Below are 25,591 nucleotides of genomic sequence, written 5' to 3'. Positions count from 1 at the left end.
GGAAACAAAAATGGCTTCTGGGAGAAGATAACAGTTAAGCCAATTTTGTTCATTGAGGATGTGTTATCGTTCCGGGGGGGAGGGGGGGGGGCGCGGGGGACAGTCTAAGGAGGAGGAAGAGCAACTTCAGGGCCTGGAAGGGCAGCTCGCAGCAGTGGCTGGAACCTGCAGCAGGAGTGTCTCCGAGATCAGGAGGCAGGGGAGGGAGGGAGCTGGGGAGGTGGGCCAGGAGCACTTAACACACCTTTCTGGGACACGAAAGACATTTGAGCTGCTTTCAAAGAACATATATCTACTTTACATACACATTTCTAAAGGGAAATGAAGAAACAGAGAAAGCCTCCTGGCCCTGGGGATGACTGTGAACTGGATGCTTTTGTGTCAGGACCCTGTTTCTGGGCCGTGGGCTCGGGAGGAGGTGCTGAGGCCTGAGCACTGCCTCTCCAGTGCAGAGACCAGCTCTGGAAAGGCGAGGACCACAGACAGGAGCCACTGAGCTCCACTCATCTCTGAGACCTGGAGAAGCTGTGGCGGTGGTGGCGCTGCAGACCCCCAGGCACCCTCCCGGCCACCCTGTGCCCTGTCATCATTTGCTGCTCCTAATGGCAGGAGGTCCCTCAGAGAAATGTGAGCAGTCAGCACCTTCTAACATATTTCATGAGATGAAGAGACCCATTATGATGCAACCTTCATCAGAAGGTGAGTTCTTCCATCTACCTTTGCCAAGAATTTCTGAGCATCTGGCGTCTGCAATCATCCAACAGATGATAACTCTCCTCCCCATGAATGTCCTTGCAGCCACCAACTATCTGGACTAATTTCTGGTTTTTCCATCTGTTGAGAGTACAGAGCTAAATGCCAGTCCCATTGGAGACAAGAAGGGCACGGGGCTGGGAGGAGCCATGGCCACTGGGGAAGCTAGGCATTCCAGCCTAGCATGGCCTAACTTTCCACTGGCCCAGAGGCGGGCACCAGCCCACTCATTGCTGCTCCACACACCTCCCAAGCAAAGGCAGAGGCACCCAGCCCTGTGCAGTGCCCAGGACAACCCAAGGGGTGGAGGCAGCAGAGAGAGAGAAGCCTCCACTTGAAGGAGGCTTCCAACCCAGCTGAGACCAGTGGGGCCAGCCAGGCGCCATGACCATCAAGTCAACGAACGCCTGTTGGAAATAAAGAAAATGCCCCATTCTCTCCACTGGAGTCGCCTCTAAAACTCAACAAGCAGAGCAACTCTTCTGGAAATCAGAGAGCCGGGGACGCTGCGACCTCACCACGCACCTGCCCTCGGCTGGGCTTTATGTCACCGTGTGCGTTCATGCCAGTAAGTAAGACACCTGGCACCTCGAATTCATCATTTGAAAATTAGAAAAATTGCCCAGTGCTGTCTGTCCCCTCGGGAGAGCCCCGGTCTTCGGCAGATAAAATGGTAGGGAGGTTCCTAGAACCCACAGAGGATGGCTCGGCCCAGGAGTATCTCAGGTGAGAAAAGGGGCCACATAAAAACTGAACAGTGGGGCATCCCTCGCTCCCAGGGGATAAATAGGGAAGGGGCTGTCACAGGGACCCCGTCTTCTGAGCCCTGGGCACAGCTGCATCTGCTATCACACGTTTATTATGCTCCCCCTGACCCTGCTCCAGGCAACTGATGCTCCTCCAGCTTCTAAACATCCCCTCTTCATACAGGACACAGGAAGCGTATGCAAAGGGATAAATAACAACGGGCTCACAGTTCCTGGTGACACAGGAAGGTAGACAAGGGACAGCAATGAGAGCAGTTGGGTAGCGAGCAGAATATACCTGCAGGGCCTGGGGAAGGCGGGGCAGACACAGCAGCCTGGATGGAACAGTGGTGTGCTTGTGATGGGAGGTTTGGGGGGACAGCGGGCTGTGGAGGTCTTTGATGCCACAGCAAACGCCTCGATGGTAGCCCGTGCACCTGGTGGAAATGACTGAGGCTTTTTGATCAAGGAGGGTGATGTGTGTAAAGATAAGCTTTTGTGTTTGGGAGAGAAAAGTCTGAAGGCATAGAATCCTGTTAGAAAACTCTAAAATAGCTCAGCCTGGCAGTGGGTAAGGGCCTGAATTAGAAAGGGGTGAACTGGAGTTGGGACAGGATAAAAGTTTGAAACATATGACAGGATCACTCAGCTCCATTTGCTGACAATTTAGAATACAGTCAGAGCCTGAAGGACAATGGGGGAGGGAGGCAGGGGATCCAAGGAGACCCTGGAATGTCAAGTTCCAGTGACTGAAAGTGGGGGCCCACTGGGCAGGTCTCGGGGAGGCGCAGAGGGAGGGAAAGACTCCCGAGAAGACACATGTGCAGTGAGGACACACAGCGACCGTAGACAGGGAAGAGGGGTGCCTCCTGATTAGATGTGGAGGAGACCGGACCTCCTCCAGGCCAGGAGCTGGCTGTGAAGCCAGAGGCATCCTGGGCTGAGGGGTCACTGCGAGTTAAACAACATGCGGAGTCCGTCCCTCCCAAGCCCCTCTCAGTAAGAGCAAAGGGAGCCCGAAGGCGAGTCGCTGCAAAGGGCCAGGAAAGTTGAGCCCCGTCCTGCTCTCCGCTGGAAGGGAAGCTCCGGAGGGCAGAGGCCAGGCCAGCTCCCTCCTCATCAAAGAATCAACCACGCAGGTGAACTGGTCACACAGATGCCAGGGTAACTGGCAATAGGAGCAGATGGACAAGTAGCTCTGAAAGGAAGGGACTGGGAGTCACCTCATCGAGGGAGACACCGAACTAGGAACAGGGGGCAAACACCGAACTAGGAGCAGGGGGCAAACACTGAACTAGGAACAGGGGGGAAGCAGAGAATGTGCTACCAGTAAGGACAGCGACTCAGGGACAGGCACAAGGTGACTGCAGCCAGCATCACGAAGAGGAGAGAAGGGAGGAAGGAGCCGCCTGCTCAGGGGGTGCCACTTACAGGCACAAAGTCACCTCTGACCTTTTCCATAGCGAGGTGGAGAAGCTATTGTCATTTTAACAAAGTGCACATTTCAGCGTAAAGTCGCCCTAAGCACAGAGCCCAGTGCAGAGAGAAACGCTGCTCGGTGGGAGGAAAAGTTCCTCAGCTCGTCCTCCTGCAGTGATGGTCCCAGAGCGTCCAACCTGATTTCTCTTGAATAAACTTTGGCCAAGATCCTAAACTCCCGCCTTCAGACTCAGGAATGTCTCTACCCCTGTTTCCTCATTATCCTCGGATATGAGAGAACATCAGGTCAGATGGTTCCTGAGGCTCTGTTAGCTCAGCCGGGTAGCCCTGATGGAAAGGCCTAGAATGGCCTGGGTCTCCCGTGCAGCCCAGCTGCTGGCCCAGAGCGGAGAGGGACGCCCACACCGGGAGGCCCCATTCTTCTGACAGCTCTGTGTTCGGAAAAGGGATTCTGAGAAAATGATACCATTGATTCTCACTATTTATTTTTTCTCAAAAACTTTCATATCAAATTTGCTTCCTCTTCAGATAAACCATTGTCTGTGGGACTCAACCTTAGAAAAAGAAGCCAAAGGAGTTGGCCCCTGAAGAGTGGTTCTCTGAGCTAGAGAGAGGCCCAGGGGCACGGAGGGCCACTCACTCTGCCAATGAGCCGGTCTCCCCAGCACCCCGAGGCCAGCTGGCCAGAATGCAGCCTCCCAGCCTCACCCTCAAAGTGCTTCAGGTTGGAGCAAATGGCTTTGGGTGGCAATTGAATCACTTTATCTACTTGGTGGAGTTTCTGGCCCCCTCCAGCATCAGGCCTTCATCCCTTTACCATGAAAGCATGAGATTAGCGGATGGGTGGTTATGTCGTCTCCAGTCCCACATCACAATTTGCCTCTCAAATTCTTATATTATCCTGAGGCTCTCTGGAGGGAAGAAAAGTTGAAAGTATCCAAAAACATAGCAAGAAATGGAACATTATTAATCTGAAAAATCTATCCTATTGATGGTGAAGCATAAGTCACGGTTTTATTTACTTCATGGAAGTTTGGTTAGTTAAGATTTTGTCAAGGTGTTTAGGAACTCTAAAGACCACACATGCCATATCTTCTGCCAGCGCTGGCCGGCTGCATCCTACCTCCACCGTCTCCGCCCCGCGCCTCTGACCTTGCCGGGGACTCACAGGCCTCTGGAGCCCCAGCATCCGCACGTGGCTCGTCCTCTGTTCCTCTCGAGGTGCTCCTGCACGGTGAGGGCTCGGCTCTGCTGAGCTGGATTGCCTAGGATGTGGTTGGCCGTGAGGGATTCAAGGCTCAAGGTGTGTCACCAGGTTCCTGGATGAACACAAGGCAGCCCTGGCAGCCAAACCAGAGAGCTTCCGGAATGCACCTCCTGTTCGGCCAGCATGGGACCAGCCTGGAGATGTGGCTGAGAAATGGGTGCAAAGGCTTGACTGGGATTCGAGGAGGAGGCACGACCCTGGGCATTGGAACTAGAGGTGCGACACTGCGACACAGTTCCCGGGTTATTAGCTAAGCAACGGGGCGTGTCTCACCTCCACGGCAGCGCAGTATTTCCCGTTCCCCTCTGTGGGTCTCTATGTGTGGTAGGTGTGAACCAGCAGGGTGAGAAAACGGAGAGAAAAAGACACCCTCTGTCCCACACACTCCATCCATTCCAGTGTTTAAAGGAGCATACGTGTGCTGTGGGAGGGATGGGTTTGACAAACTTTATGTAAACACACTGGATTGTGTCTTTTATGAATCTACTAACTTGTTTCAGAATCGCCTGATAAGTTATACCCATTGCTTTTGTGGCTCTGTTTTTCCAAACCTGGATCAACAGTGTCCTGTGAATGGTTAATTGCAACACATTTTTGGCTATGGCTAAGGAAGTTCTGTTCTGTCCAGGAGAAATAGAATGTGATACACAAATGCAACGGAAGTCATGCTTAAGTTTCTAGTAGAGAGAAAAAATATAAAGTAAAAATAATAGTAAAAAAAGAAACAGGTGAAATTCACTTTAATAGGCTATTTTACTTAATACAACAGACCCTAAATATTATCATTTCATTATGTAAACAATATGAAATTATTTTAAAAATATGTAATCTCTTTTGTACTACATTTTCATACTCAGAGTGTATTTACACTCACAGCACATCTCAATTGAGACCAACCACAATTCAAGGGCTCAATAGCCAGGTGTGGCCAGTGGCTGTCGCATTCGACATTACAGTTCTAACCCATTATCAATGCCATTGAACTTAAAACTGGACCCCCTCCCAGATTGTCAATACAGTAAAACAACACAGGTGAAGAATAATGGTATACAGACATGTCCTCAGTCTCCAGTATGTCCAAATGTTCTGGGATTTATTAACATAGCTGATGAATAATTAAAAGACCTTTTTCTCGTTTTGAAAAAAGACACACTTTCTTTTCTGCAAAAACAGGAAGAACTGGCTGCCATCTGTCAAAGGAGCTCAGGTGGAGAGCATCCATGGACCTCTCAGCTTGGAGAACCAGACATCACTGTGAGTCGATATTATGTGCAAAGCTAAGTCAGTGACAAGCACTTGTATCGAAATTCTGTGCCTATCATCCTGATCTTTTCCTAACACTTCTTGAACATACATAGCATGCGAAGAATGAGTGTTTCACCATTACCGGTAAAGGTCATATTTTCTAATTCAGAACTAGGAAAGAACTCCCCACATGCCCCTTTTGGGAAAAGATAGAAGATTTAAAAAAAAAAAAATTCCCTGGAGCCCAGTCATCATAGCCAGAGAGTCAGAAAGGACTGAAACACTTTGTCCGGTCCCCATCCAGCTCAATGCCATGTGCAGAGAGAGACAGCCAGCGTTTCAGTGGGAGGGACACAGATGGACCAGATGAGACTGTCCAAGGCCGTGAAAATGCAGCACCAAGCGTGACCACAGGATAGCGAGCTCAGGAACAAAACACCGCTGATACAACACTTGTAGCTATTGTAACAACTCATTTGTGCTAATGCAATGAATGGCTAATCCAGAGCAAAAAATTGTCATTTAATTGCATGAAAAAAATACGGTACAATTAGAAAAGTGATTGATAGGGGTGGGGTGGCAAAGATACAGCTTATTAGCATATTAAATATTTTTAGGCAAATGAAATGGGCTACAGAAGATCATTGTATTCCTGATCTCCAGCAAATGGCTTTGTGAGGGTGCCTTATTTGGTCACATCTCTTGTCTCATGGAAAACATTTCTTTTTAATCCACTAATCAACTAAGGGAAATCTAGTTGATTTTCCTTAACCCCAATGCAAATGCATCTCGAGTCCCAGTCCTACCATCCTCCTGTGGCAGATAGAGTTTTTTATGATTATCCTTTTGCCTTTTTATAAGTTATTTCTCATAAGAATACAGAATTTTTATAAATGCAATTCAAAAGAGACTGGGAGGGGAAAGAACTTGAAGTATTATGAAAACCTCAGTTTATTTAAAATTGGATGTGCTTTTGAGCCGGAGTACTAACTTGATCAGGAGGTTCCGAGGTTGAACTACGCTCCATGTGACAAACGCTGCCATGGACACATTAAAGAGGACCTAGCGGAGCGGCGCTTCCAGCTGACAGAAGCTCAGGGGAAGAAATGCAAGGATTTCATTTTGACGATGCTAAGTTCAAGGGCTGTCTGCTTCCTCTTCAAGGAATGAGTCAAGAAGGATAAACAAATTTGGACCCATAAGACAGGCCTGAGCTTTAGAGAGAAGGTTGATTTCATCAGTCAAGATCGTACCTAAACACCGAGGAATTGAGATGCTCACCGAGAAGAGTGTTCAAATGAGAAGAAATCTCACATCTAAGCCTCAAGGAACCCCCAACATTTAGAAGTTTATTAAAGAAGGAGGAACAAGCATAGGGATCAAAAAAAAGAAACTACTTGCCCTAACCAGTTTGGTTCAGTGGATAGAGCATCGGCCTGCGGACTCAAGGGTCCCAGGTTCGATTCCGGTCAAGGGCATGTGCCTTGGTTGCAGGCACATCCCCAGTAGGGGGTGAGCAGGAGGCAGCTGATGGATGTTTCTCTCTCATTGGTTTTTCTAACTCTCTATTCCCTCTCCCCTCCTCTCTGTAAAAAATCAATAAAATATATTTTTTAAAAAAGGAACTACCTCATAGAAGATCTGTGAATCATAGCAGCCAAGAACCAAAAGCAGAATGCCAAATGCATCTCAGAATATATAGTTAACAAAAACAAAGAAGTTCCCATTGCTTAAGAGACATAAAAATCCCTGAGGCCCTGGCAAGGTGGTTTGTTAGCGCAGAAGCTAAAATGTGGAGAGAAGAGGGATAAATATGGCTGGGGTGTGTGGTGTAATAGCACAGAGACAACATGTGTGAGACAACCCTTTGGGAGGTGATTGGCTACTAACTGTAAGAAGGAAGATTTGGGCTTATGGGGGCATAAAGAATAACTTTCCTCCCATCTTTCTAAGTTCTTCTGACTGCACTAATAACTTAATTAGCTAAAGGATTAACAGGAAAAAATGTTTAAAATTCACTATAGATGTACATGCAGGGATGCCTTAGAAAATGAGTCTCAAGGACAGATGGGGCTGTTGAGGCTTACTGGTACATGACATTCTGGAACTAAGGACAAAGGGGGTGTGGTTTGGGGCTTCACAGGGCAGGAAGACAATCCACATGAAGATGGAAAAGCAAATGTTTTATCAGTAAGTGTTGGCTGGGCCGTCTCTAACAATGTGACACTAAGAGGATTTTGAACAAGGGGTCTTGCTAGGTCCTCCCTGTCTATCAAGCACCAGTTCCCACTGTGCTGTAGTTACCTGTGGTGATATCTCCCTCCTTGGAGCAGGTCCGCCATCTAAATGCCTTTTAGGCACTTAAGGGAAGGTCAAAGTTTTTTCTTTAATCTTAAAAAAAAAAAAAATAACCAGCTTCAAATAATCAATATCCCAAAAAGCACATTTTGAGGTGGCAAACTGATTCCCTTTCATCTCAAGAAAAGTTTGTTTGTTTGTTTTTAAAATGAGATATATTTACTGCTTGTTTTAATCAATGAGGCTTTGGTAAATGTTTAACAATTGGCTCCCTGAGGGGAAGGCCATGGTTGCGGCATTGGCCAATTCCTGCAGTGTAAATACCCTCCCAGAAGTTGCTGTAAATTACCCAGGTTATGCCCCTGGGATGAAGTTGGGAGGAGGTGCTCAGAAGGGGGTTGGCAAGCCAGTGACAGCTGCCGTGGCACAGCTCTACTAGTGTTCGCACTCTGAGGTGCCTCATTTCCAGAGGGAAGGGTTTGCAATGCAGGATTTAGAGACCAAAACCAAAGAAGGAAATCATTGCAAAGGAGCTAGGTAACCTTTCCACCATGTGTCTGTCCTCATCCTGCCACCTCCTTCACGTGCATACAGGTCAGGATGGTATGTGATGGGCAAGGCGCCAGGGCCCTTGTTCTCTGCCCCAGGATTCCAGGAAACACCCAGCTGCTGCCACCACCTTGAGAATGACTACTGCTCTCTCCTTTTATTTGTTGTCTTTTCACATTTCTAGAGACTCTTCATAATCCTCGACGGAAGGTCATTCACTCATTCAACAGATATTGATTAAGTGCCTCTATGCGCTAGGTTCTTTGGGGAATACAAAAATAAGAGTGACTAATGCCTCCTGTCCCCTGCATAAAGACCATAGCTGCACTTCCCCATGCCTCCTTGAAGCATATGCGGCTGCCATGTTCAGCCCCTACTGTGTGTGACAAGCCTTGAGATAAGCATTTTGTGTGTGTTATCTGATTGGTCCCTAAAAGCTGGTTCATGCGCCAGTAAAATTTACAATATGTTTTTTCTCTGCTCTGCAACATATTAGAAATATTTTCTAAGAAGCCAAATACATTCAATTTAAAGGACTGTTCTATATTCCAAAAATATATCGTTTCTACTTTTATTACTAATAAAATGCCCTTTTATTAAATAATAATGGATGGTTTGATTTAGGATGTTTTACTTTGGCATTTATGTTCTTAGTTGACAGGCTATGTGGTTTTCCTGTAGCAGTAAGAATCCTTTGATTGCAGGTAATAAAGAACTCGACAAATAGGCCCACAGAACTGAAGTGGTATACGGCCTTCAGGAATGGTTTGATCCAGAAGCTCCTGATGTTATTTGGCGCTCTGGCTTCCTTCTGGTGATATTTTCTCTACTTGGCCATTACATTTGACAATTTCATCCCCAGGCTGGGTTCTCTTGTTGAAGCCAAAGAGCTGCAGCCATTCATTCCAAGCCGCAGGTCAGCAAGAGGCACTGTTCAAAGAATGCGGGAGAGTTTTTGTGGCTGTGGTCCAAGAAGAAATCCAAGGTTCGCTCTGATGGCACCGGCTGGGTAACTTTTCTGCCCGGGAACAAATCCATGTGGTCAAGGAGGCATCGCAAGATGGAATGTGTTTTGTTGTAACTTCTGGGAGAGAAGCAGATACTTCTCCTAGTAGAGTTTGAAGTTAGAAGGACAATAATAACATCAACAACAGCTAACAGAGAGGACGAGGTGCCAGGAGCCTCTCAGTGCATCACAGAGATCACCTGGTTTAATCTTCACAGCCACCAGAAGAGCTTCATTTTAGCGGGAGCCCTTATCACAGATGAGGAAACTGAGGCTTGCAGATAGAAGTAACTTGTGTAAAGTCACCCAAGTAGTAAGATTAGGAGCCAGGTGCACTTCCCCTGGAGCCCACGCTCCTGCCCACAGCGTGGCTGTGCTGCGCTGCCCCAGGCTGAGAAGAAAAGCAACCTGCCGAGGCCAAAACACAAGAAGAGAATCAAGTCTTGACCACTTTATTAGACCAAACCATGTATCAAGCTAAAATCACTTGTGCGTGAAGCTGACCACGCGTGAGGCTGAAACCACGGCTGGACTAAGAGATGTTGCCAATAAACTCTCTCTCCTGCATAGTTGATCTTTCTATCACTTGCAACGGGAGAAAACACTGTAATGATCTACAGATATTTCATGCTGGGACTTTAGAAATTCTATGCAATAATAAACTGCAGCGTTAGGAATCAATGTTGCATGGATCAATACCAATGTACAGCTAACCCTTGAATATAAGCGTGGTGTTTTGTTTTTCACATCACCTAAGTTACACTGAAGTCAAAGGACTGTTTTCAACATGAACGAAAGCATTATAAACAACAAGCAGCTGGTACAACCGGCCTGTGCACCATTATCAGATGAAACATCATTTCTCACCCCCTGGGGGCGCTTTTGTGTTTTGGTAAAGGACATACCGCAACCTGACATCTGAGGCTCTATAATCCCTACACTCTTGTAAATCACAGCACAGATCATGATTTCTTAATAAAACATGATGCTTCTAAAGAGATACGGTCTCCTTGAAAGAACCCTGCAACGGTAATGCCTTTACAGAGATGAGAGCCTACTCACTGTTATCAAACACGGATTTTCAGCTCAGGATTGTACAGGGCCCCTGGTTGGGTACGGGGGCATCATTTACACAGCAGAAAGTGAAAACAACATGATTAGCGATAAAACCAGACAAGACACAAATCTCTTCTTTGTAAGCCAAGTTCTAGCTTTGCTATCGGTTTAGCTCTAGTTCTGCATGATGACTGTGACATCACAGTCTTTCTAATCAGCCCTCTAAACCCTTCAGGCTGTCTCCTGACTCCCCTTTCCTAGAGAGGGAAGTGAACACGACAGAGCGACCAGGACAGGCCACTGGGAAAGGAGCTCAGACCCCTGACCATACTGGGGCTGGGTCTTGTTGTCCTGCAGAGCCTGAATAGGGAAGAAATGTTCTGGGGAAGGCAGATTATGCTATAGCAATTATGCTAATTAAGGAGCCCTTTGTTGTAGGCTTTCCAGAGGAGGAAGCGGCTTGTGTCAGAAATTTACAGTAGAAATCCTAAAAATAGAGCCCCAGGTGTGCCCCGGGGGGCGATGGCAGAGGTAGCTGGGAGGTTAATCTGGAAACAAAGAATATGTGCTGGAACCAAACATTAACAAGCACCAACATACGGTCTGAGACTATGAACCTCATGAATAAGAGGTGGAGCAGGGAGGGCACAGGGAGGGAGGCAGGCGGCAGCAAGCTGTGCAGACAGGCATCCCCTCTGGAAATGCAGGCACCGGATGCAAATGGTAAAGCCAGAAAGCAACTTCATTATTTGATTATTTTATTTTTGAGAAGTAAAGTTGCATTTTTATTAAATACTGTTTCTCCACTCAGGAGGAACTACTGGCTTAGCTTCCCCTAACTATCCACTTTTAAACTTACTTTTAAAAATTTTTCAGGAACAGTTAACATTCCATATTGTTTTATATCAGTTTCAGGTGTACAGCATCGTTGTCATACAATTATATAATTTATGAAGAATCCCCCATTATCACAATATTATTGACTATATTCCCTATGCTGTGCTTTACATCCCCATGGCTATTCTGCAACTACCAATTTGTACCTCTTAATCCCTTCACCTCTTCCACACAGCCCGGGAACCCCCTCCCATCTGGCATCCCTTAGTTTGTTCTCTGTATCTATGAGTCTGTTTCTGTTTTGTTTGTTCATTTATATTGCTCTTTAGACCCCACATATAAGTGAGATCAGATGGTATTTGTATCTCTGTCTGACCTATTTCACTTATCATAATATCATCTAAGTTCATCCATGCTGTCACAAATGGTAAGCTTTCATTCCTTTTTATGGTGGAGTAATATTCTATTGTATACACATACCACTTCTTGATCCAATCATCTATTGATGGGTACTTGGGTTGCTCCCATGTCTTAGTTATTGTAAATAATGCTGCAATAAACATAGGGGTGCACATTTAATTTTTTTGAATTAGTGCTTTGGGTTTCTTTGGATATATATCCAGAAGTGGAATTTGAGTCATATATTTATTTAATTTTTTGAGTACCCTCCATACTGTTTTCCATAGCAGCTGTATCAAGTTGCGTTCTCACCAACAGTGCACTAGGGTTCCCTTTTCTCCACGTTCTCCCCAACACTTGTGGTTTGTTGATTTACTGATGATAACCATTATGACAGGTGTTAGGTGATAATCTCATTTTGCTTTTAACTTGCATCTCTCTGAAGATTAGTGACTTTGAGCATCTATTCATATGTCTATTGGCCATCTATCTGTATGTCCTCTTTGGAGAAATGTTTTTTTTTCAGATCCAAAGATTATTTTTAAGTTGAATTGCTTGAGGGTTTTTGGTGTTGAATTGTATACGTTCATTACAAATTTTAGATATTAGCCCCTTCTCAGATGTATCATCAGAGAATATCTTCATCCATTCAGTAGATTGTCTTTTTATTTTGTTGATGGTTTCCTTTGCTGTGCAAACATTTTTTTAGTTTAATGTAGCCTATTTTCTCATTTTTTTCTTTTGTTTCCCTTGCCTGAAGAGTTATATCATAAAAAATATTGCTATGAGAAATGTCAGAGAGATTACTGCCTGTGTTTTCTTTTAGGAGTTCTGTGGTTTGGAGTCTTACATTTAAATTGTTTAATCCATTTTGAGTTTATTCTTGTATATAGTATAAGAAGGTGGTCTAGTTTCAGTTTTTGCATGTATCTGCCCAATTTTCCCAACATCATTTATTGGATAGTGAGTCTTCACCCCATTGCATAGTCTTGCCTCCTTTGCCATAGGTTAATCGACCACATAGGCATGAGTGCATTGCTGGGCTCTCTATTCTGTTCCACTGATCTGTGTGCCTTTTTTTATGCTGTACCATGAGGTTTTAATTACTAAAGCATTGTAGTATTGTGTGATATCAGGTAGTGTGATACCTCCAACTTTTTTTTTTTTCAAGATTCCTGTGACTATTTGGGGCCTTTTGGTGTTCCACATAATTTTTTGGATTGTTTTTTCTCCTTCTGTGAAAAATGCCATTGGTATATTAATAGGAGTTGCATTGAATCTATATATAGATTGCTTTGTGTAGTATAGACATTTTAAGGATGTTAATTCTTGCTATCCATGAGCACAGTATATGTTTCCATTTACTTGTATCTTCTTTCTTCAATGTCTTACAATTTTCTGAGTACATGGGGCTTTACCTCCTTGGTTAGATTCATTCTTAGGTATTTTATTTTTTTGATGTAATTTTATGTGGAATTGTTTGCATATTTTCTCTTTCTGATTACGCATTCTCTATCTATCTATCTATCTATCTATCTATCTATCTATCTATCTATCTATCATCTACCTATCTAAAAGGCTAAGTGACCAATCATACATCCGTACGACCATCCCACTGACTGACCAACTGGCTGGTACATATGACATGCACTGGCAATTTAAAAATAAATGTTGACTCGTGCATACGCAATACATATAAAGCTCTAGCTGGTGCCAATCTAGACAGAGTAGGAATATTCCTACTTTAACCTGTTTTGGGACATGGTCAGTTATATGTTGCTTTTTCTCAAGTTCAAAGAGTGTGTGACGTTAAAATTGTAAATACTTCATCACAAGGGAAATTAGTCAAGCACTCTGAAAGTGTTTTTACTCTTAATGTGGCATACAGGGAGATATTAGAATAAGTTTAATCAATTTATCAGTCATTGTTTTTATCAATGTTGTTTTTATATCATGTTTTTGTTGTTTTATATCATGTTTTGTCATTTTTATATCATGTATTTGTTGTTGTTATGTCATGTTGTTATTGTTTATTTATTAAACAATTTATTATTATTTTCACATACATTTTACCAATTTTCTTTCATCTCTGACACTTCTATTACAGAGAAAGGGCAAATAGCAATATTAAAATATTTGTTCTAATTAATTTCCTTTCAATGTGCACAAATCCATGCAATGGGCCACTAGTTGTTGTGTAAAATGCAACCAATTTCCAAATATTAATTTTGTAACCTGCTACTTTACCAAACTTATCAGTTCCAGTAGTTTGTTTTTTGTTTTTTGTGTGTGGAATCTTTAGGGTTATCTCTATATAGTATCAAGTCATTTGCAAATAATGACAGTTTTACTTTTTCCTTGCCTGTTTGGATGCCTTTTATTTTGTTTCTTGCATGATTGATGTGGCTAGGACTTCTAATACTATGTTGAATAAAAGTGGTGAAGGTGGACAACCTTGTCTTCTTCTTGATCTTAAGAAAAATGCTTTATACAAGTTACCTTTTATATCCCATTGAGTATGATCTAAAATGTAGGTGTCATGTGTGGCCTTTATTTTTTTTAATATATTTTATTGATTTTTTACAGAGAGGAAGGGAGAGGGAATAGAGAGTTAGAAACATCGATGAGAGAGAAACATCAATCAGCTGCCTCCTGCATACCCCCCACTGGGGATATACCCGCAACCAAGGTACATGCCCCCAACTGGAATTAAACCTGGGACTCCTCAGTCCGCAGGCCGACGCTCTATCCACTGAGCCAAACCAGTTAGGGCATGTGTGGCCTTTATTATTTGAGGTATGTTCCCTCTATTCCCAAACTTGATTCAGTATTGAAATATTGTATGCTTCCAGGAATTTACCTGTTTCTTTCAGAATGTCCAATTTGTTGGCAAACAATTGTTTATAGTATTTTTTTACAATCTTTTGTATGTCTTTGTGGTCAGTTGTCATTTCTCTTTAATTTCTTTTGTTAAAATATATTTTTATTGATTTCAGAGAAGGAGGGAGAGAGAGATAGAAATATCAATGATGAGAAAGAATCATTGATTGGCTGCCTCCTGCCCACCCCATACTGGGGATGGAGCTTGCAACCCAGGCATGTGCCCTGACCGGGAATCAAACCATAAACTCCTGGATCACAGGTTGATGCTCAGCCATTGAGCCATGCTAGCTGGGCTCTCTTTAATTTTTTATTTTATTTACTTGGGTTCTCCCCTTTTTCTTATGAGTCTGGCTAAAGGTTTATCTGTCTTGGTTATATTGATCTTTTTTGTTGTTTTCTGGACTCTATTTTGTTTATTTCTGCTCTGATCTTCATTATTTTCTTCCTTCTACTCATATTGGTCTTTCTTTGTTGTTCTTTTTCTAGTTCCTTTGGTGTAAGGTTAGATTGTTTCTTTGAGTTGCTTCTTGAGGTTGCCTGGGGCTGAGGTGCTTTTAAAAATACACTAGCTAGGTCCTACTCTGGACCAATTTAGTGAGACTATCTGGTTGGAGTCTGGGTTGTCCCAGTGATTCTAACATTACATCAAGGTTGATAGTTCTTCCAGTCTTCTTTGCTGGCTTTTTTTTTTTTCCCTTGGTGGGGGGGGGGGGGGGAGGAGGGGGGTAGAATTATGAGCACTCACCTAAAGCAGTGGCTCTGGGGAAAGAGAAAAGGTAAGCTTTGAGACATTTGGGGATTTAGAAAAAACTCTACTTAATGACCAATTAAATATGGGCACTGGAAGAGACAAAGAACTAACTTATTTTGTAGTAGGTATAGAAATGATATTTCCAGCCCTTTTCAAATACTGGAAATCTGTAGTCAACATCCCACCACGCCAGTATTTCTACACAAATATTATGGCAAAACCTGTGCCCACCAGATGGAAAACAGTTTACACTCATCTACTCAGTGATCAGAAGACAACTCCCCTTGGGACCGCGCCAAAAAAGTAATGAGGCCCCTTTGGAAACAAGCTTTTGTTTGGGTTTTGTTTGTTTCCCATCCTTAGAGGTTTCTTTTCTTCTCCTTTCTTCCCTTTTCTTTCCTCTCCTGATAAATCGAACCTTAGTAACAATACCACCCTGAGTGTTTTGGTGTCTAGTTTCTTTCTCTGCAAAAACATTAACCTACAAATAGCTTTTTTTTTTCTTCTCTTTTCTTTTACTGTTTTTTCCCTCTTGGCATTCAAAATAAGTAGTTATTTGTTCCAGGAATGCCAGTTTGATCAATATTAAAACATTTATTCATAAAATTATTACAATAGCAAATTAAATATATAAATAGTAAAAAGGCATTTGATAAATTTTAACAATCACAACTACTACTGAAATAAACAGAAGTGGCTGAGCATGATAAATTCTATTATCAAAGCCAACAATCAAACATTATAATAAATGTAAAATAGTAAGCAATCTCACTAAATCCAGAAAAAAAAAAATGGGGCTGTCTTCAAGTATCATTTGTATTCGAGATTATTTTGGTGATTTTAGTGTATGCAACAATAGAAGAAAATAAAAGGAGTGGTTTAAATTTGGAAATGTTGAACAAATTATCTTTATTATAGATTATATAATCATATGACTAGAACACCCAAGAAAATATAGTAATATATATTTTTAAAATGATTGGAATTAAGGAGGAAATTTGTGTGTTTTTAAATCTTAATAAATACACAAAGATGCAAAAATCGTCTTTGTATAGCAGGAGTCATTCAGAATGAAAAAAGAAGTTTTAAAAATTCCCTTATCACATTAGAAACTGTAAATTGCTAAAGAATCAATTTAACAAAAAGTCTATGTGAAGAATATAATGAAAAATATAAAATAGCATCTAAATACATGAATGGAAAATTATCACAAAAAAGGCAACCCTCAATATAAATTAACTTCTTATTTAAATCATAAAGAGTTATTTAATGAATGAACAAAATGATTTAATATTTTACATTTAAAAGCCAATTTGTAAAACTGCTAAGCTAATGTAGAAAAAAAGAGTAAGAGAGGTACCATATATGAACTGGTACGATCAAAATAGTATATACTGGCACAAAACTGGTCAAAGAAATCAGTGGAAGAGCCCAGAAATAGATTCAAGTAAAAACAGGAACTTAATATATGATAAAGGTGGGGTTTTTGTTATTATTCAGTCATAAAAGAATGGTTTATTTTATAAATGAGACTGGAGTAATTGGCTATTCATCTGGAACAAAGCAATGTTAGTCCCTTACTTCAGGCTACAGACAAAAATGAACTTCAGATGGATTAATGATCTAATTTACAAAAGTAGAGGAATATGATTATTGGGGCAAAATTCAAGGGAATATTTTTCTAGCCTTTGGGTGAGAAAGTACTTATGAAGCAAGAAAGAAACTCAAAAGTCATTTAAAAAGTAAATAAATTTCACTTCAGTAATCAACATTGTCTAAATAGCGAAGAACACCATAAATAAAGTCAAGAGGCCTATGACAGATTTTAAAAATTGTCAATATCTGTGAGTCAAGAGTTAATATCTCTGTTTTACAATGAAAGATAAAATAATTATTTTAAATCAAATAAACAACAGAAAATGAGCATGGAACAATAAGAAGGAAATTTATGCAAGGGAATCTGCAAAGGGACAATAAACATGAAAAGAGGATCAATCTCACTAGTAAGTAGACAAATGAAAATCAAAATGCAAATAGCATGCGTTTTTCCACTCTTCTATTAGAAAAAGAATGCACTAGTGAAGATGATGATGATGATGATGATGAAGATGATGATGGTGATGATGATGACATACCTATAACGTACTTATCAGGGACCAGCCTACATGCTAAGCACTTTATATATAGTAGCTCATTTAATTCCATCAGTTCTCCATGAGTTAGACACTATCAGTATCCCCATGTTATAGATGAGGAACTATGTCTACACATCTGACAAAATTCTCATAAGACAATATTTATTCTTACCACGTTCAGAGTTATTTGGTAATTAATATTTTATTCATCAGGATCCTATAAGTTGATTTTATGATACACAAATGGTTAAATGCACAGTTTGGAGAACTTTAACCTAAAAAGATGTTCCTAAAATATTAAATTCGAGTAATGTGTATACTGAGATCTCCTTTTGGAAGAAGAAAGGAAAAGAAAGAAGGAAGGGAAGGAGGACACATCCTACATGTGAATATGTGCTGTGTAGCGATGTTTACAGGTGTTTATTAGTACAGAAATGGTGTGGAAGGAGCCGCCTCTCACTATTTATACTGGATACCTTGGGGCTGGGCAAGGTAGAAAAGAGACTTTCTGCACTTCCTTGGATGTCTCTTTTTTGTTTCTCATTCTGTTCAAAGAATGCTTTGCTTCTGGAGTTTTTAAAGTACAAGTTAACAAATTAGGACAAAAGAGTTTCTTGATCTGTAAACTTCTATGCTCTGAGCTAAAATCTGTTTTTAAAACGTTATTGGATCTCGTGCTTGAATGACTCCCATTCAGCATTTGGCTCCCATTTATTAAAAAATATAAATCTTTCAATTCCATTTATAAAACCTACTGGGAGCGGGACAAACCTGATTATGTGGTCTTCTTTTCAAGGAGAAGGGTAAATTATTATTCTCATCTACAGTAATAAAGCAATTCAATGAAAGGGATGGGATCTCCATGGAAAAAAATATCCAAGAGGAATCACAAAAGATGTTTATAATTCCATTTGAGTGAAGTTTCTATCACTCATCATTCATTCATTCATTCATTCATTCAACATGTACTTAATTTATTACATTTTATCCCAAAACTAGCACCTATCTTCACATTTTGCACTGGGTATACAGTAGCTCATTTAATTGCTAGAGGTTTTCCCTATAATCCAGGAGATTTAGTATCTCTTTTAGTCCTCCTCCAATTGAATTTTCAGGATTCTGGGGGCTTATTCGGTTCAAACATCAAACAAGTCTGGTTTTTCTTCCAAAGGCTAAGAGAGAATAAATACTTAGAATTTTCAATCAGTGACTGTGGTTATTGTTAGTACTGTTTGCAGTGCCATCTTCTGGGCACATACTAGGATTACACTACTCTGCCAACTTGGTTAGATGTAGCCAATGAAATGAGAGCAGAGATGTCTCATGTGTGATTTGCCACATCCTTTTCTGCCCCTGCAAGGATGAGAGCAGATTCCAAGAAGAAATCTCCATCAGTCTGAGGGACACACAGAGGAGGTGAGAAATGACCTTGTTTTGTGTGAAGCCACTGAAACAGCAGCACTGCTTGGTCCCACAGCACAACAGCTTATGCTGACGGACCCATTCCATTAGGGCTTAGCTGCTGTTGGAAGCTTCGGCTGCGCATGGCTCTACCTTGCCACTGAAAGAATGTGTGTCCACTGTGGTGATGTCTTTGCTCTCTGAAAACCTGCCAGAGCCCAAGTGGTGCATACAGTGGGCTTTGAACGGAAACATTTTTGGTTACACTCAAATTCTTAACCATTATTTTCTCTGAAGCACAAGACTCCTGCATGGGTGGCTTGCACCTGGAGAATCTCTCTTGGGAATCCTTGGGTCCTTATTTGATCAAAAACCTTGGTAAAAGCCACTAGGTGCCAAGTCATTATAACCTCAAAAACTGGAATAAGGGTTTTAGATGTTGTCTCTTGCCCCAGTAAAAGCCAGGTTCCAGATGCAATATGTGAACCCCTTCCAAGGAGTTTGTGCTAAAGAATCTCAGGGAGAAGCAGCCTTCATCAGTCCATAGAAGATTCGGTTACATTCAGGGCTGGGCCAGAGCCAGCTCGCACGGGTGCCCGAGAACCAGGTGTGCATCTCTGTTCCCAACTCTGCCTTCAGTGACTCGTGTGGAGAGCTTGAAGTCAACCATGGTGGGAGTATTAACACAATAGAAATTAGCCATTGCTACATGCCAGGATTATTGTGTTTTCCTTGGAGATTCAGTTGCTCAACACTTACCACTGAGTACATCCATCCCCCTCTTCTATAGGCACCTACTGCCTTACGATTTCATAACTGGGAGGGCTCACTAAAGTGGTTCTTCCTATGATAAGAAAAGTCATTCCACCTTTTATTGCCACTTGCCCTTGTGATTTAGTACTGACTGTCTTATTTTTTTAAAATTTCACTTCACTTGATAGTCCATTATAAAGAAACTATATTAAGCACCTACTGTGTGCCAGGTAATAAGAATACAATGACAAGCAAAACAAATTCTACCTTCTCTGTTAGAGTATCACTTTGGAAATCAAGAAGAACAAGGACACCCACCACTAATAGAATATTTTTATTATATCATACCCTTCGTTATATCATACCCTTTTGTTTCATTTCCTCAGAGTTACTGAGTTGATTCGTATGATTATTTTAGGTATAGCAGTTGTAGCAGCCAACTGTTACTCTTTTGTCTGGCTCATACATATCATTTTGGGAACTGCTCTGCTCCTCACCGTGCAGTTCTAGAACTATCAGACTAGGTGCTAGTACCTTCTGCCCTAGTGATACATATGTGGCTGAGGATAGTAAGCATACGTATCCCATTCGCCTGGATACAGACTGTTCCAGGAGAGGCATGTGGCCCAGCTATGGCCAATTAGAATCATTTTGCAGAGACGGACATGGGTTATGGAAATTGGGAAGGTTATCAATCCTTCTGAGAGAATGAAATATAATAACCTTATAAGCCTTGGAAAGTTGCATCACATGGAGAGAGTCTATAAGAGAATCGAGTCAATTCAGGTGAAAGCAGACCCATGAAATGGAGAGGAAGTGAGGGAAGAACATGATAATGTTGTTTATTTAAACCTCAAATCCATCCATGCCTAAAACCAAACTGACACATGGACTTTGTAGTTACAGGAGGCGCTTAATTCCTTTTGGCTTAGACTAACTTGGGTTTAGTTAATACAGCAAAGGACGGGAGGACATAGGAAAGAGCATCAGGTACAAGACCTGAGAGCAGGTGTGAAGGGGCCTGTAGGAGCAGAGGTGTTCCTAGGAGCCTCTGCCTGCAGGAGTTCCGGTCCTTGGCAGCCGCTCCCCTGGCGTGCAATAACAGTGCGGATGCACCCTAACTCCGTTTACGTCTGGTGAGGACACATACACACAGAAACAGAGGTCTGAGAGAAAGCACTCCTACCTGGTGAAGAAAAACAGGAGGGAGGCAAAATTCTCCCAAGGCAGTGCTACTACTGCAATATTTGCAAGCAAGTCTTTTATTCTCTTTGCTCTTTTCTTGGTGATCCTCCAAGGAAGCAAGGAGGGCATCCCAGCTGCTCTTGTGAGTTTAGGCTGATCAATGTCACCGCTCCTGTCCTCTTAGTCTCTCTGCCTCCCTCTCCTTTCCCTTCTTCCTAACCCATGACTTTGGTTGTCTTCTCCAGTGTGGGTAAACTCGCCATGCAAATGTGTATCTGAGTTGCTTACCAATGGCTTTTTGACTTGATAGTTGATCATCTTCTTCATTTGTTTCTCGTTTTTCAGGGTGTGACTCATCTTAATTATTCAACAGGGGAAGACAAGAGCATAGATTCTAATCAAGGAATTTGGTAAACGCTGAGGCGGTAAGAAGTGGTGGGGATGGGCTATACCTGCAGGATGGCTGGGGAGTGACAAGGAGATGAGACTATGGGAGGTATCAATGATGCTTGGGTATAAACGGAAGGGAGGTGGTCAGTAGCCAAAAGGGTGATGAATACTGTAAAATGTTATTCTACTCATTTGGGAAAAGGTCCAACTTCCTGTAATTTTAACCATGGAAGGAGTCTAAGGAGCCAAATCCATGGCTCTTCAGTTCATCACCGTCTTCCATTCTGGAGCAGCCAGTCTGAGGTGGTACTCCCTGCAGCTCTGAAAGGCACCCAGAGTTCTGCTAGGATGGGTGGTGGTGTATGTGACCATCTATTCTATACAGTGTGGCTTCCCCAATTATTTATCTGCTGGGTTACCAGCTGAATTGGGATGTTAGCCTCTAGTTCGGGGCAGGCTTTTGAAATGATAACTTGTGGCAAAATCGTAACACCACAAATTACACCCAAGGTTAAATACACCATGGACATGTCCCAGATCCTTTGAGATCCATGAAAATCATCTCACTTCCCGGAGAAATTGCCCACCGTGCCAGAAGTGTACGTGCTCCCGAGACATGCGCAGTGAGATGTGGGTGGGCTGGGGGAGGCGCGGGGCGGGCTGCAGTGAGAGCTCAGAAGGTATCCCAAGGCTGTATGTTATTTCATAAATCTCTGTAAGGAAAACTGATATAAATCAGATTGATCATTTACTTAGCATTTCATTCCTTGATGTACTCAAATCATAATAATGTGGAATAAATATATTCTAAGAACATAGGTGTGCACCACATGCTATGGGGGTGTGGGGAAGAGAAGGAAAACTGAAGTCTGGGTTCACAGAGAGCTGGGGAGAAACAGAGATAAATGTCATTTACCTGAACGGAGACCCAGGAGCCCTAAGTACTGGGTCCCATCAGTTACTGGCTAATTACATGACATGATATTGGAGAAATGGCCTCAGCTTCCTCACTGGAAATCTGAGGCGTGGCCTTTAGTTCTGTGGTTGTCATGGTGTGTGGGGGGGTGCAGGGGGGGGGCATCGGCCGAGCACAGAGGATTTGCACAGAGCAGAACAGAAAGGCTGCTGAGAGCAGGAAAAACACTGGGCTCTCTTTATCTTTTCGTCCGTTTCCAAACACAGTGCAATTTCCTTGTCCTGTCTGATTAAGTTGATCTTAAGCAGACTGTGATTTCGAGAAAAAAAGAACACTAAGTATTTCTAACAGTTTCAGACCATTTATCTTGATTAAAAAAGAACGGTCTTTATATCCAAACAAGCCTGTCTTATTTAAACTGCAAGAAGAGAAGGGGCCTTCATTCTAAGTAATGGATGGCCAGTATTTTCTACAACCTTTCATAAGATCCGAGGTGAAAGGATACCTTAGAAACACACGGAGGAATCGAGAAATGGACCTATTTCCGTGTTAAAATGAAACCAAAACCAACCAACCGACAAAAATTCAGAACCCTATAGACCAGTGGTTCTCCACCTTGGCTGCACATTAGAATCACCTGGGAATCTTTTTAAAATCCTGATTTCTGGGGCTCATCCTCCGGAAATTCTGTTTCTTTGTTGGGGGGGTGGGGGGGGGCACAACATTAGTAACAAAGAAACAGAATTTCCGGAGGATGAGGCCCAGAAATCAGGATTTTAAAAAGATTCCCAGGTGATTCTAATGTGCAGCCAAGGTGGAGAACCACTGGTCTAGACCCTCAGTTATCACCTCTTTCCTTCTCTTTGCACTTGAAGGCCATGCTGTCCCCGAGTCCCTCCTTGATGTACCTGCAGCCCTCCCACTGTCAGTTCCACCCCATGGGCCTCCAAAACTGCTCTTCCCAGTCACAGCCTCATCTTGTGCCAAATCCAGGAGGCTCTTCACACCGTTCCAAAGAGCAAGGTCTAGATTTTCAGTTTTCTCTTCCTGGGCCTCTGGTTATTCCTGCCTAACTGTGCCAGGAACTCTGTGAAGCATTTTACATGTGTCCTTGTGTACACATCCCTATGAAGTGTATGTGACAACTGATTATCCCTTCACAGAGGGAAAGCCTGGGAGAACTTGCCCGAGATCTCAAAGCTGACCTGGACCGTGGCTGCGTTCCTCCGACTGCCTCTGGGTCCCTGCTTCTCTTCGCTGTAACCATGACGACAAGAACAGGTGCTGACCTACCTCATCAGCTGATTTCATCTTGATTCTGAAGTTCAAATTTTAAATGAAAAAGATATCTTAGGCTGTGGCGAGCCAGCACAGCCATGGCATACTCAGCCCCAGGGCGCCCTATATGCCACGCCAGCTCAGCCAGGTTCAGTGGCCCTGAGAGGGGGCGGTGAAGGATTGAGAAAAGACAGACAAGAGAAGAAAGCTGGGTCAGGCTGGGATGCTGCTTCTCTGATGGAGAGACAGCACCACGGCCTGTAAGCCATGTCTTTATTTTATAGCCAGATTCCACGAGGCAATGTAAGGGTGTGGTCAAGATGTTTACAACGTTCTCGTGGGTTTTGATCCTACTCAATTCCATGCACCTGAACTCTATCAAGCCCACATCACTCAGGCAGTGGGGTCGGGTTCGGACCACAGGTTCAAGCTTACAACTATAGCTGTTGGCTATAACTGTGCTGGGAGGGCTCTGCCCTCCAAGTTGGGACTTGCACGTGGCCACGAAAGGACTGTGCCCTCTCATTAGTCCGAGGCTTGAACCTATCCAAACCCTGTAGCCGCTCTCCACATTAGGCAAAACAGAGTGTTTCTGCAAATTCCTTTGTGTCGGGCACCAGGAAAGCTCTGCATATACTCTTCCTTGGATCATCAGCAAAACAGGCCTAGGAGAGCATCAGTATTATCATCATCCCCATTTTACAGTTAAGGAAACGATGGTTGAAGAGGCTGCGGTTATCACGGAGCTCCTGAGTGGCAGGGCCCAAACTCCTCCTCAGGTAGAAGTGCCTTTAAAGCCAGTGCCCAGACAGATGCCCTGTGGAGCTGCACTTCCAATCTTCATTGCCTCTCCTAACCTAACCTTCTCCCCCGCCCCTCACTGCAGCTTTACCCAGGAGCACCTCAGCTACCCACACACATTCAGCACTACACTGTTGGCCTAAGTCTGCACTTCCAGCTCTTCTAGGTCCAAAACCACTGATCTCTCTCACAATGGCAGTCTCCACCTTCATATTCCCATCATTTCAACCAAAGGGAAAAAGTAAAAATAAATAAAAAAACACCCATAAACATAGTCATCTTTCCACCAAAACGTAAAAGTCTTCAGCCTGTACTACCACCATTTGCACTATCAATATTGCAAGAAATGTGAGAGTTATTCTTACCTTAATCTCATCTCTCTCACCTTCCTCCTCAAGGTGGTCCCCAAGTTCTAGTAGCTCCATTCTTACAGTAAATTGTAGCAGTCTGTCAACTCCATACTAACATTGCCTCCACTGCCATCCATGCCCTCATGTCTCCTTGCCAGGATTCCTTTAATTGCCTCCTGACTGGTCTGTTTCAACACTACCCTCTGACATTTACAGCTGCAATCCTGCAAAGCAATCTTGCTAAAGCTGAATTGTCTCCCTGTTGCTTAAACTCTAAACTGACCCGGCTAGTTGCCTTCCCCATCTCCATCTCATCCATCCCCGGTGGGACAGCAGCTGCGCATTTGTGTGGGGTTGACTTCTCCTCCAGTTCACGAATGGGCAATATTCCTGACTGAGCCTATACATGCAGGGAGTCCCCTGACTCTGATTTAGGGAGACTGTGGGACCCAGTTGGCCTGATCAGGATTACAGAATGATCTCAGGATGTTTGCTGGATCATTAGGAGAGAAACACTAACGTTTTCTTATCACTGGACATAAATGAAAAGTAAGTATTGGCTTTATAACAATAAAGCAAGTCAGCCTTCAGTTAAAGATGACTCTTCACAAGGTCCTTAGATCTGAGCAGTTTTTTAAAATCATTCAGGAGAATGTGCATATGTCAGGTCTTCTGGGACGTGCCTTTCAATCTGAAATCTTTCCTCTGTGAGTACAAATGACACTGATAAAAACTCGGAGAAGACAATAGTTGTATTTGTCCTAAATTACATTACGTTGATGCATATGGAATTGACATTTTTGTGGGTCATAAATGGTAAAATGTTGCCATTTCATAGGTTTAACCTGATAAATGTCCATCTCTCCACCTCTCTTTGAAGTTCCTCAAAGGCAAGGACCACTTCTGTGCTTCTAGAGCCCAACAGTGTGTCCTTTTAGTCATTCAGTAAATGCTTATTAAATTGAATTGAATGGATAAATTCACTATAACACTCTGCTTCTAAGACAAGGCTCTACATTTCCTCCTCCTTCTCCGAGGCCTCCTTGCCAATACCCTTCTTTCCTTATCCACAACCCTCTCAATGTAAGAATTCCCAAGGTTCTTTTTCTTTCACTTAAGTCACTTTTCTTGTAATCTCCTGGAGTTTCACAG

The sequence above is a fragment of the Myotis nattereri genome (genome assembly GCF_964212035.1).
Source record: "Myotis nattereri genome assembly, chromosome: 16".
In the NCBI taxonomy this organism is placed as follows: Eukaryota; Metazoa; Chordata; class Mammalia; order Chiroptera; family Vespertilionidae; genus Myotis; species Myotis nattereri.
The sequence above is the reverse complement of the archived record's forward strand: the minus strand, read 5'-3'. Positions refer to the sequence as shown.